Below are 9,993 nucleotides of genomic sequence, written 5' to 3'. Positions count from 1 at the left end.
GCATGTGATTCTGCAAAATGATTCCTCAGGCCCTATTCTGATCTCAATTTGCAATCTTGTGTATACAACAGCTCACAGAGATAATAACTAGCTGTTATGTTAGGTCTCCTCTATATAGTTAAGAGCACAATGAAGCCTGAGTGCATCCTGCATAACAAATTTCTTAATACATAGCTTGCTTCTTTCATTGCTGTGTTGACTCTCGAATGCTATTAAGTGTGAAAAAACAGGAAAGTGTAGTCACTCAAATAAAAAGATATGACTCAAAGGACATAGTGAGGATACACATGGAGAAAGAAAGAGTAATTTTTATATACTCCTGCTGGAAAATAAAGCTGCAGCCTGAATTCACAGCTAATGTAACTCTGTTGATAGCATTACACTAGAGGTTAATCTGTCTCCAGGAGTTTTAAGACAGGAACTCATAAAATGTTAGTGAAATAAAGGGAAGCCTGATTCAGTAAACTAACAGTGTTTGAATTTAACACATTGTAAAGATGAGTGGAGTACTGGCACACTGAGCATGGTTCAAACTATCTGCCTGCTATAGATTTTCACTGTAAATATACCTTTCACTGTAAATACACCCTCAAAGAGCCAATAAATCATTCTTCCCAAACTACTGATACAAATTAGAGGAGTCAGCATTTAGGTAACAAAATCTACTGAACACAGAGTAGTTCCATACTACAGTGAAGCAGGAGGAAGATTTTCTTGATAAGGAGTTGTCACCCATATACTGCATGCTGCAACGAGTGCCATGCCCTGCTAACTAGTTGATTGCAATCTGCACTGAGCGTACGAAAAAAAAGAGTGAAGGCAGAATTGTGCCTTAAACCCACATCTCGGGGCAGCTGTGCCAACTGGTCTCCTGTTTTGGTGAATTTACTTCCAAAAACACTAAGGGTGATTCTGGACCACCTTTGAGGTTGCCCTCCAGCTCCGACTGCCCTGTGTGCACGCGACGGCCCGCGGAAGGAGGAGCAGCAACATACCCTGTGGAGCACATGGGATCCAAACATGCCCGTACTAGCCCGGCGTAGGGCATGCCTCATGGTGGTGTAACACAGGTCCAGCTTCCCATTAGTTATATCTTCTCTCAGGCTTTTGAGAAAAGACCTTTACAGACAGGTCTATGTCTACGAGCAAAGGAAGTGCTCTTCTGCGTTCAGCCAGATCTTCACCCAGTCTAGCATTCTAGCTCCAGCTCAGGTCCATATTAGATGTAGAAGTACAACAAGAACATATAACAGCTCATTCTGAAAAACATATATACAAAACCAGTTTTTATCTTTGTTTCTGTCCAAGTTCTTAGACATGGTGGTTTATATATATTCTTTATACGTTTTCCGTTAATAAAAATTACTAGCTGTAGATTTTCTTATTAGAGTTAACAACCTGCAAGACTTTTTAAAATCCTTTTTTCATGGTTGGCCTCAGAAATACCTTCTGGCTAAGGCTTACACAAAACAAATAACTCCTGCAGTAAGAATTATTTCCTTCTATCACCATATGTCCAAATGCCCATATATTTTTTATGAGAAGCATTAAGAGGCAGCAGAGTTTTATGCTAAAATACATCTGCGTGTTCAAATACAATTATGCATTCTTATTTTACCCTCCTCAGAGGCACTTTTATTATGCAGCAGTTTTTGCTGGCTTCTTTTTACTTTGCAGAATATTTTCTCTCATGAATACTATAAAATTCCACAAAAGATGCCACTACTGAGAGAAAAAGAACTAGAAAGTAAGTTTATGAAACAAAATTATCAATTATGTACTGTGTAAGTGTATTGTGTCAGATATGACTGCAAAAAAGTCTTTTTGTTAATTTTTTTTAAGATTTTAGTGTTGTAAGACTTGTTATCTCTTGAAATGTGATGCAAGAATCACTGATTACCTAATATCATTCTGCAAGATCAGGTTAGTGAAAGAGCACAAGATTTATATTTTTTTCAGTTCCTTGATTACAAAAAGAACATGTGATATGTTTTTATTTTAGGCATCATAATAATTTGTAACCAGATGGGTATTGGCTGTTATAGTTATTAATGATCCCATAAAATGAGTTACGTACTTACACATATTTAGGGAAGTATGGCTAATGTGAAATTATAATGGGAGATATTTGTTTAATAAATCACCTGTGGTGAAAATGGGCATCTATTGCTTTACTGCACACAACTGTATACACTGATATTTCCCCAGAACTTTTGCTGCTGATGTGGGCTGTCTGTGGATGATTGCCTCCTCCTCATTTACGTTACCTCTAGTGTCAGGTACTGACACATAATTTCTTGTTCACATGTCTCTTCTACAGCCCTTATTCACTTTAATTTTTATTTATTTTTGAGACATAAGGGAAAAAGTCTATTGATCAATTTAATCAATGGTGTATCAGTGTGTGTGTAGATAAATATTTACATGTGTGCTTCTATCTGTCTGCTCTCAGTCCTTCCTTAAATAATTTTTGAACCTTTGGAACAGTTTAAACCAAAAGTGAAGGAGGGGGTCAAAGTCTTAGATGCCAAATTCCTCAAAGTTTAATGAAAAGAGGCAGCAGAGTAGAAGGTAGAAATCCTACTCCTATTCAACTGAATAGAAAGGCTGCAGCAGGAGCTCAGAGTCCTTATTACATAATGGAAAACTTAGAAAATGCATCAAGTCCAGGATAAATTTTAATCAGAGTTTGTATCTTATTAACTCTAGAAAATCCAACCAACTGCACACCTCTGTTAGGGATTCATGGAACCAATTCTTTTATTCATTCCCACTCTTCTACAAGTTACACTAATTTTTTCTCTGCCCTCATTCACTGCAAAAACACATCCTCATGCAGGGTTTCAGGACGAGGGTGGTAGAAGGCCCCAGAGGCAGGGCAATATCATCTGGTAACATCCAAGTTTGTTGGCCATAAGGTAAAGAAGAAAGTGACAAGCTATAGTTTAAGTCTGCAGCCTTTGCCCTAGAAAAATACTGCCATGGCTACTTATATTTGAGTCTATCTAAAGGCACAGAAGCTGTATCTGCAAGCACAAACCACACTATTGTTCTGAGCCAAGACCTGGGAAGCACAAGAATTCAAGGAACCATCCTTACACGCTCCCAGCTCACCTCTTACATCTAAATCACTTGGCTCACCTAGGTTTCATTTCATTTAGGTTCCAAGATAGGAGTTTCTTTTCTCCCCTCCCCCCCCCCCCCCCCGAATAAAACATTCAAAACAACACTATTAATATAGACCTTCTAGAAAAAAGTCACACTTTTCTGTTCAGTGGAGGGAACTGCTGAGAGCAGGAGTCAGCATCGACCTCAGCTGGTACACGTACACCATACTGGAAGCACAACGCGAAGGTATTAATCTCATCATAGAAAGCAGTAGAGTTGCACTAGCATGGTGCTATGCTTGAGCCAGCTGAGGCCAGGACGAAATTCAGAGCTATAGTGACAGCTTCTGTTTCCAGAGCTAACACTCAGTTTCCTTCAGTCAGATTTTTACATTTTGAAGGTATATGTGGTAAAAACCAAGCTTGCAAGAAAGACATGTAGAAGAGTTTCTCTATGTATCATAAAAACAAAGAAAAGGCACGCTGGTTATGTAATTTGTTTAAAAATTCTGACCAAATCACTCCAAACTATAAATTACCTCTATGAATCTGCAACAAGCTTTTCTCTTCAGTGAATATACTGAACGGCTTATCACCGCTTCCTGTTCCAATTTATGAAGAAAATTATATCCTCTACCCTATTTTGGAGAGGGGAAAATGCTTAGATTTTGTTTGTTATATATTTTTTGTTGGTTGGGAAAAAAGTTATAAAACTACATCATCTAGCATAATTCCCTGTCTTTTATGGTAAGATGATATTTGTCAAACAGATTTCACAATATGAAATCTAATAACAGGTATGCACTTTTTGTTGGATCTTAATGAGTTTTCTTTGCTTATTTTGTGCTTCGTTAGTCCATTTTTGTATTCTTTCTTTTTTACATATTTTCCATTGTTAAATATGGTACCTTTTGATACAAAATAGAACTCATGTAACTGTTTCCTCATTGATGGATTATTTGATGGTCTTTCCTTCAAGATAAGTGCTTAGAAACCAAGTTGTAAATCCAGCAAGGTGTCATCATCTTTAGTTATAAATAATCTCTCTCTAGTAATAATCATACATGTGTCTTTGGTTTGGCTATCCATATCATGATCACCCTTTTAAGTATGTCTAACTGTTATATAGTACAATTGTCTCTACTATGTTTAGGATTTAGCTTTAAAGTATGTAAAGGATATTAGCTACATGAGGCTTAGTTACGGTGTAATCTATTTCACTGTAGCTGATTCAAAGTACATAGTGTCTGTATAGACACCCCACTGACTTTATTGGGGATTTTTACTTTACCTTGAATACCCCGTAACACCTGTAACCCCAAATCCCTTTCAATTTTGCACAAATCCTGCATGCTCAGTAATTTAAGGCAGAAATCTACCACAGCAGCAGCAAAAGGTGAGCAATATTATACATCAGTATCTTTTTGTTCTTTGTAATTTTCTCCTTTAATATCCTGCGGAACTTGGAAACTCCATAAATACTGATGTTGAAGGTTACACACTTCTGTAATTTATTCTGTCATTGTAGAACTACCTCTCTCAGGTCCCCGCTTTGAGCATTCCAGAGCTTGGGCTGTTGAACCTTCAGGGGAAAATAGCAACCTCCTGTGGAGGCCAAGGCATCCAGAGGGTTCACCTGGGAAGGGCATAGTTCCCAACAGGGTCAAATATGCCCCAGTTCTTCCTGTAGCCGTCGCCACTACTCCTCCCTCCTAAAATGAGGAGCTGTAGTTTCCAGGGCAAGCAAATGACAGAGGGCAGGAGGGAGTGGAACGATCCTGCACTAACAGATCTTACTACATCTGGAACATGCCATAAAGGCATAATGAAAACTGCAGGGACCCCATCTCTTATCAGGTTGAGCGGTAGACCGAAGGCAGAAAGATTTCATACCTGTCATTCATATGCTTGTGTCTCTGCTGAAATTGGAATTCAGTGGAACTGGAATGTTCCCTAGAGAGATTTATTTACACTGAATTGTCATTTTCTGATAGAATACTGTTTCACTGAAATATTTTGACCAAAATTATACCTGTGTTGCAGAAATTTTCTGGAGCACAGAACGTGTTTAACTATTACAGCCATCGGTAGCAGAAATAAGAAGTTATCAAGGTTACCTCATAGTCACAGTCTACAAAAAGGCCATTTATCTTCACAAGTGTCCCCATTTTTTTCAATCAAAGTAGTATTTTGTTAACAGAGATATAGATTCAAAGAATAAACTTTGATAAAAAACAGTGGAAATATTCAGTATCTTTGTTTACATGTATTTGAAAGAAATGCAGGAAATAAACATTCTGTCATGTATGCAGATCCAAATTGTGGATCCATATGCAAGATCTGGGACTAACAAACTGTATTGAGTAGGAGAGTGGTTTAGGACATTTTGGGGAAAAGGGGCAAACCTGTTCTCATTTATATTCATTATCACCAAGCAAAAGTACACTCTTCAAAACAGAACAGTTTTACAAGGTGGTTGAGCATTACAAAGGTGAAGAATGAATAGGAGGTTTCTCAAAAAATGGCAGTAATAGTCTATGTAAATTAAACTATTTTCAATCTTAGATAAAATATCTCAGTTTTGCATATCACATTTTGGAGCAGGAGAAAAAAAATCACAAAAAAATTGTCTCACCAAAAAAGTTATTTTCCGTTGAAAGTACTGTTTTAAGAATTCTCAACCAGCTCTGCTTGGTAAGAACTCCACAGTGAAGGCTGCACAAGACTGACATTTGTAGCTAGAACTTGAAATCCTAGGTCTGTGATGTGAAGTGGATCTAAACAAAACAATGTGAGAAAGATAATACAGTGACTCCAGACATCAGGATTTTGATGAGAATTTAACTAGCAATTTCCTAGCTAAACCATGGCTCTGTTGGTATCAAATGCACTTTGCTGTATATGAAGATGTTTTAAATAATATTTATTAAAACTCACATTATATGTCTGTTACTTTAAATTTTGTTACAGTGAACACCAATAAACAAAGATGGTCTTTTTCTGAAGCCTACTGAAATAAAGGGTAATCTCTCCTTTGATACCATCAGGCATTGCTTTCAATCCTTGTGTACATCAAAATCTTCAGTCTGAATTCCTAAGCAGTTGTGGCAATTTAAAAGCTAACCGCTCGATCTATGTTACAGTAACATCAGAAGTATGCATTTTGTAAGTTATGTCATAGAAAATAAAATATTTATATTAATTTCACTTCCCTAATTAAGAAAATGTTTACATAGGAAATAATTTATATAGGTCGGGCACAGATTATATAGGCTAGGCACAGATTTCGCTAGGCTGTATAGATGTGGGCATATCATCCATGTCTTATTAGCGTGGTATACATGTGCGAAGTCGTATGATATGGAAGTGCCCGGCAGGCAGGCCAGGCCCACCCACGGGCCCACATCCCAGCCCGGCCTTGGCTGTCCCCAGGCAGGCCCCCGATGCCTGGGGCCGAGCCCCTGCCCTGCTCCCTGCCATGCCTCCCCAGGCAGGCCCCCGATGCCTGGGGCCGAGCCCCTGCCCTGCTCCCTGCCGTGCCTCCCCAGGCAGGCCCCCGATGCCTGGGGCCGAGCCCCTGCCCTGCTCCCTGCCGTGCCTCCCCAGGCAGGCCCCGCGACCCCTGCTCCCCAGCCCCCAGGGAGCAGCCGCCCCGCTGCGCCCTGGCAGGACAAGCCACTCTCCATAGGAGCCCCAGCTGTACCTCAGCTGGCGTGCAAAGACGTGGTGGGCTCCAAAGGCATTAAGGATCATGTCTAGGAAAAACAGCTTGAGGTGTAGGACAGATCAGCCAGCCCAGCAGTTTTCAAATCATGCTTATCTGTCGTGATTGATGGCAGTGTATTCTCATCTCTTTTTGACAAAAAAAATCTTGTGCCTACAACATAGGTATGCAAAGCTTCCATGGAAAGTGATGTTTTGACAAAACTTTAAGAAAAAAAAATGCCTGGGGCATTAAATGGTTGCACTTTATTAGTTGCTTTAAAACCAAACTGTTTTCTGCAATATTTGTAATGTGTTCCTAATGCCTGACATTTACTGCTTTCTTGGAATACAAAGTCTGTTCCTCATTTGGCAGAAGTAATGGTGCATCAAACACAAAGAATTCAGGGATTCTGAGGCTTTTCAGAGATCAGGTCCGACTGTGCCAGACTTGGCACTACCTCCCAGCTGTTCCTGCTATATTCTTATTTTTCTGTCATTGCTCTATCCTTGTCTGAATAACTAGGTAATTGGTAACTCTTAAAATGTGCTGTGTTTATAAATGTGGCCTGAGATGCTAGCATGTATAAAAAAAATGGGAATGATGAAGCTACTTGTTCCTCTTGCCCCATTTCTATTTATTGGCTGAGGAAAGGGCAGAACGTTGCTGCCTCATCATTGAAGTGTAGTCCAGGGCCTAACTACCAAGTACAGCTAAAAAAAGTGGGTAGCAAATTGCCTAAAATCAGCTAAATAGCCTGCCAGATTGCACCGTCTTTATAGGGGTGTGTGATCAGTAGGTACCCCCTGCTCCCGACCCCTGGTAATGTGGTTAGCATAACTAACGCCATTTTATAAGGCAACCAGCCATTCCCTGTGACGCAGTGGGTCACGTATTTGTTCCCTTTCCCTCACTATCAGGCCCTGAAGGTCCTGCGCACCAAGTAGACAAACCAAACAGATTTCTTCTCCCCCTCCCTACTGGCCTCAAGGTTCCTGGGCGCCAGGCTGATTACTCCCTTCCTTAGTAGCCTTGAAGGTCGCAGGCACCTGGCCAACCCAGTGGTGGTGATGACCCCATCACAGAACAGGGAGGTGTAACAGCACCCCGAGCACTGTCTATAAAATCAAGCAGTTAAGAGTCCTAAGTGGGGAACTCGGACTGGAGCTGCTGCTGGACAGCGAGACCCAGGATGCTCCGGTGGCCAGGGACACCTCCAATGTCATCTGCTTCCTCCAAGGACTGAGTGACTTGTCTTTTTATATGATTTTCGAGTCTAGATTATGATTGTCATACTGGTACAGCAAAGCATGTATTAAGATCTGACCCGATCTGCAGAGGATCCAGGTGATAAGAAATTCTAAGTTAAGTTGTATTATAAATTCTCTATTACACTACTTATAGATTGCACTATATTGATTCTGCTTGTAGAAATCCTGTGCCATTCTAATCATAAATTCTGTGCTATGCTAATCATAGCATCCTGTTAAGAAAATAAAGCTTTAATTCTAACTACAATTTAGTGCTGTCATCATGCTGCCAAGCATCCCTAAAAGAACCTGCCTGTCCCCTTAGTGTCAGGTAACAGTGTGTCAGCCAGTTTACAGGGAAATGCCTGTTACCTGAGAATCTCATGGAAAAACAGGGAACCCTAGAAGATGTGTTTGGCACAACTAGAAAAGGGTTGGATGCCGTATTTAGGAAATGGGAGGGGATGGGAGGGAATTGGACTCCTGATGCTGAGAAAGTTCTGCATTGCACACCCTGGCTACCTTGCTTAAAGGAATACTACTAAATTAAAACTTACTGCTTGAAATCTTAAGCTACTTGTTGTTTTGCTTGTTGGTTTTGAAGGAGGTTAACCTTAGAGTGCTATGGCTGAAAGCTATGTAGCAGGAAATTTTTATCTTTTTTGGTCAATTGATTTTGGTCATTTGGCAGCTTTCTACGCGGAGTCACTTTAGCTATTTTCTACTCCAAAGCCTTCTGTAGTTAAATTTTGAGAGGTGTACAGTGGTTTTCTTTTTCTATTGTTCAACACCTGACTTGAGATAGTCTTGACTTTCAGAGATCAGACGAACTTAAAATTCCTGTTGATTTGGTGGGAAGTCTTAGGAGTCCAGCACCTCTGGAAATCAGGTGTCTCATGCCTATCTTTCAGAGATCTCAGATTTTGTGTATATAAATATTGGAGAATAAATGCAGCTAGTACTACTACAGCATTGTTATGAATTTTTGCAATGGCTGTCTGGTATAGTTTTATATTTGCATGTGGAAATCAGGGTATTATGAGAAGTTGATTGTAGAAAATAATCTAATATTGAAAAATTATGGATTCATTTAACTTAGATGAAAAGATAAACAAAAAACAGACTGACAGTTAAGATCCCCAGTTTCAAAATGAAAGCCTACAAGCTCCCTTATTTTAAGAAATATCAAGTCTATTTTCCGAGAGGGGATAGGCAGCAGTATGGAGGTCTCACTCCTTGCCTTCCTTCCTTGTTCTCGCTTCATAACTTTCTGGACACCACGCACCCTTTACACCAGGGAGAGTGAGAAAGCACTTCAGGAAGGACTGTACCTTCTACTGCACAGCATGTTCTCATCTGAAACTCACTTTTTTGGCTGCAGGAATGAACTGCCACATAATTCATAGCAGGCACCATAACGTGGGAAACTACAGCTTAGAATGCTGCTTCCCAACTGATGTGATGCGTCTTTTTAGAAGTTAGATGTGGATCACGAGACAAGCCAGCAAGCTCAGCTGGTTTTACTGTCTTGCATGCCATACCACAGCTGGGATATCAGCTGTTCCTATCAACTAGGAGGAACTGGTATGAGTGATTTTTTATTAGGAAAACTCAGAAACTACTACATTAGGTTTTCTCGGGACTTACCTTGAAGATGCAAAAATAAACTACAACTGATCCCCTGGAAGGGGAAAAGCTAGCAGGAAAAACTCAACGTATAAATAACCAACTCAGAAAGGTCATTAGCAAGGAGCAGAGAGAATATAAGGCATGGATGAATTCCTGATCAGCAAAGAAAGCATGCGGGTAAGCTGAGAACGAAAGATAAAAGTGCCAACTGGGAAATTTAGCTAGATTAGAGAAGATGTGGGGGATTACTTTAAGAAAAGGTGAGAACTGGGTAACTGTGAGGCTTGGCAGATAGCATCAGGAT

The 9,993-nt window shown here is 40.0% G+C and overlaps 1 long non-coding RNA gene across 1 annotated transcript; it reads right to left on the bottom strand.

The window, feature by feature from the left end:
* Nucleotides 1–1,137: 1,137 nt before the first annotated feature.
* Nucleotides 1,138–6,948, bottom strand: LOC142402663 (uncharacterized). The gene is made up of 3 exons (XR_012773427.1): nt 6,811–6,948; nt 5,838–5,884; nt 1,138–1,259 (listed from the first exon to the last, which is right to left on the bottom strand). It is a non-coding gene; the product is annotated as an uncharacterized LOC142402663 (long non-coding RNA).
* Between the last annotated feature and the right edge of the window lie 3,045 nt (nt 6,949–9,993).

The sequence above is a fragment of the Mycteria americana genome, chromosome Z (assembly GCF_035582795.1).
Source record: "Mycteria americana isolate JAX WOST 10 ecotype Jacksonville Zoo and Gardens chromosome Z, USCA_MyAme_1.0, whole genome shotgun sequence".
Classification (NCBI taxonomy): domain Eukaryota; kingdom Metazoa; phylum Chordata; class Aves; order Ciconiiformes; family Ciconiidae; genus Mycteria; species Mycteria americana.
Note: the sequence above shows the minus strand (reverse complement) of the source record. Positions and strands in the feature narration are given on the sequence as shown.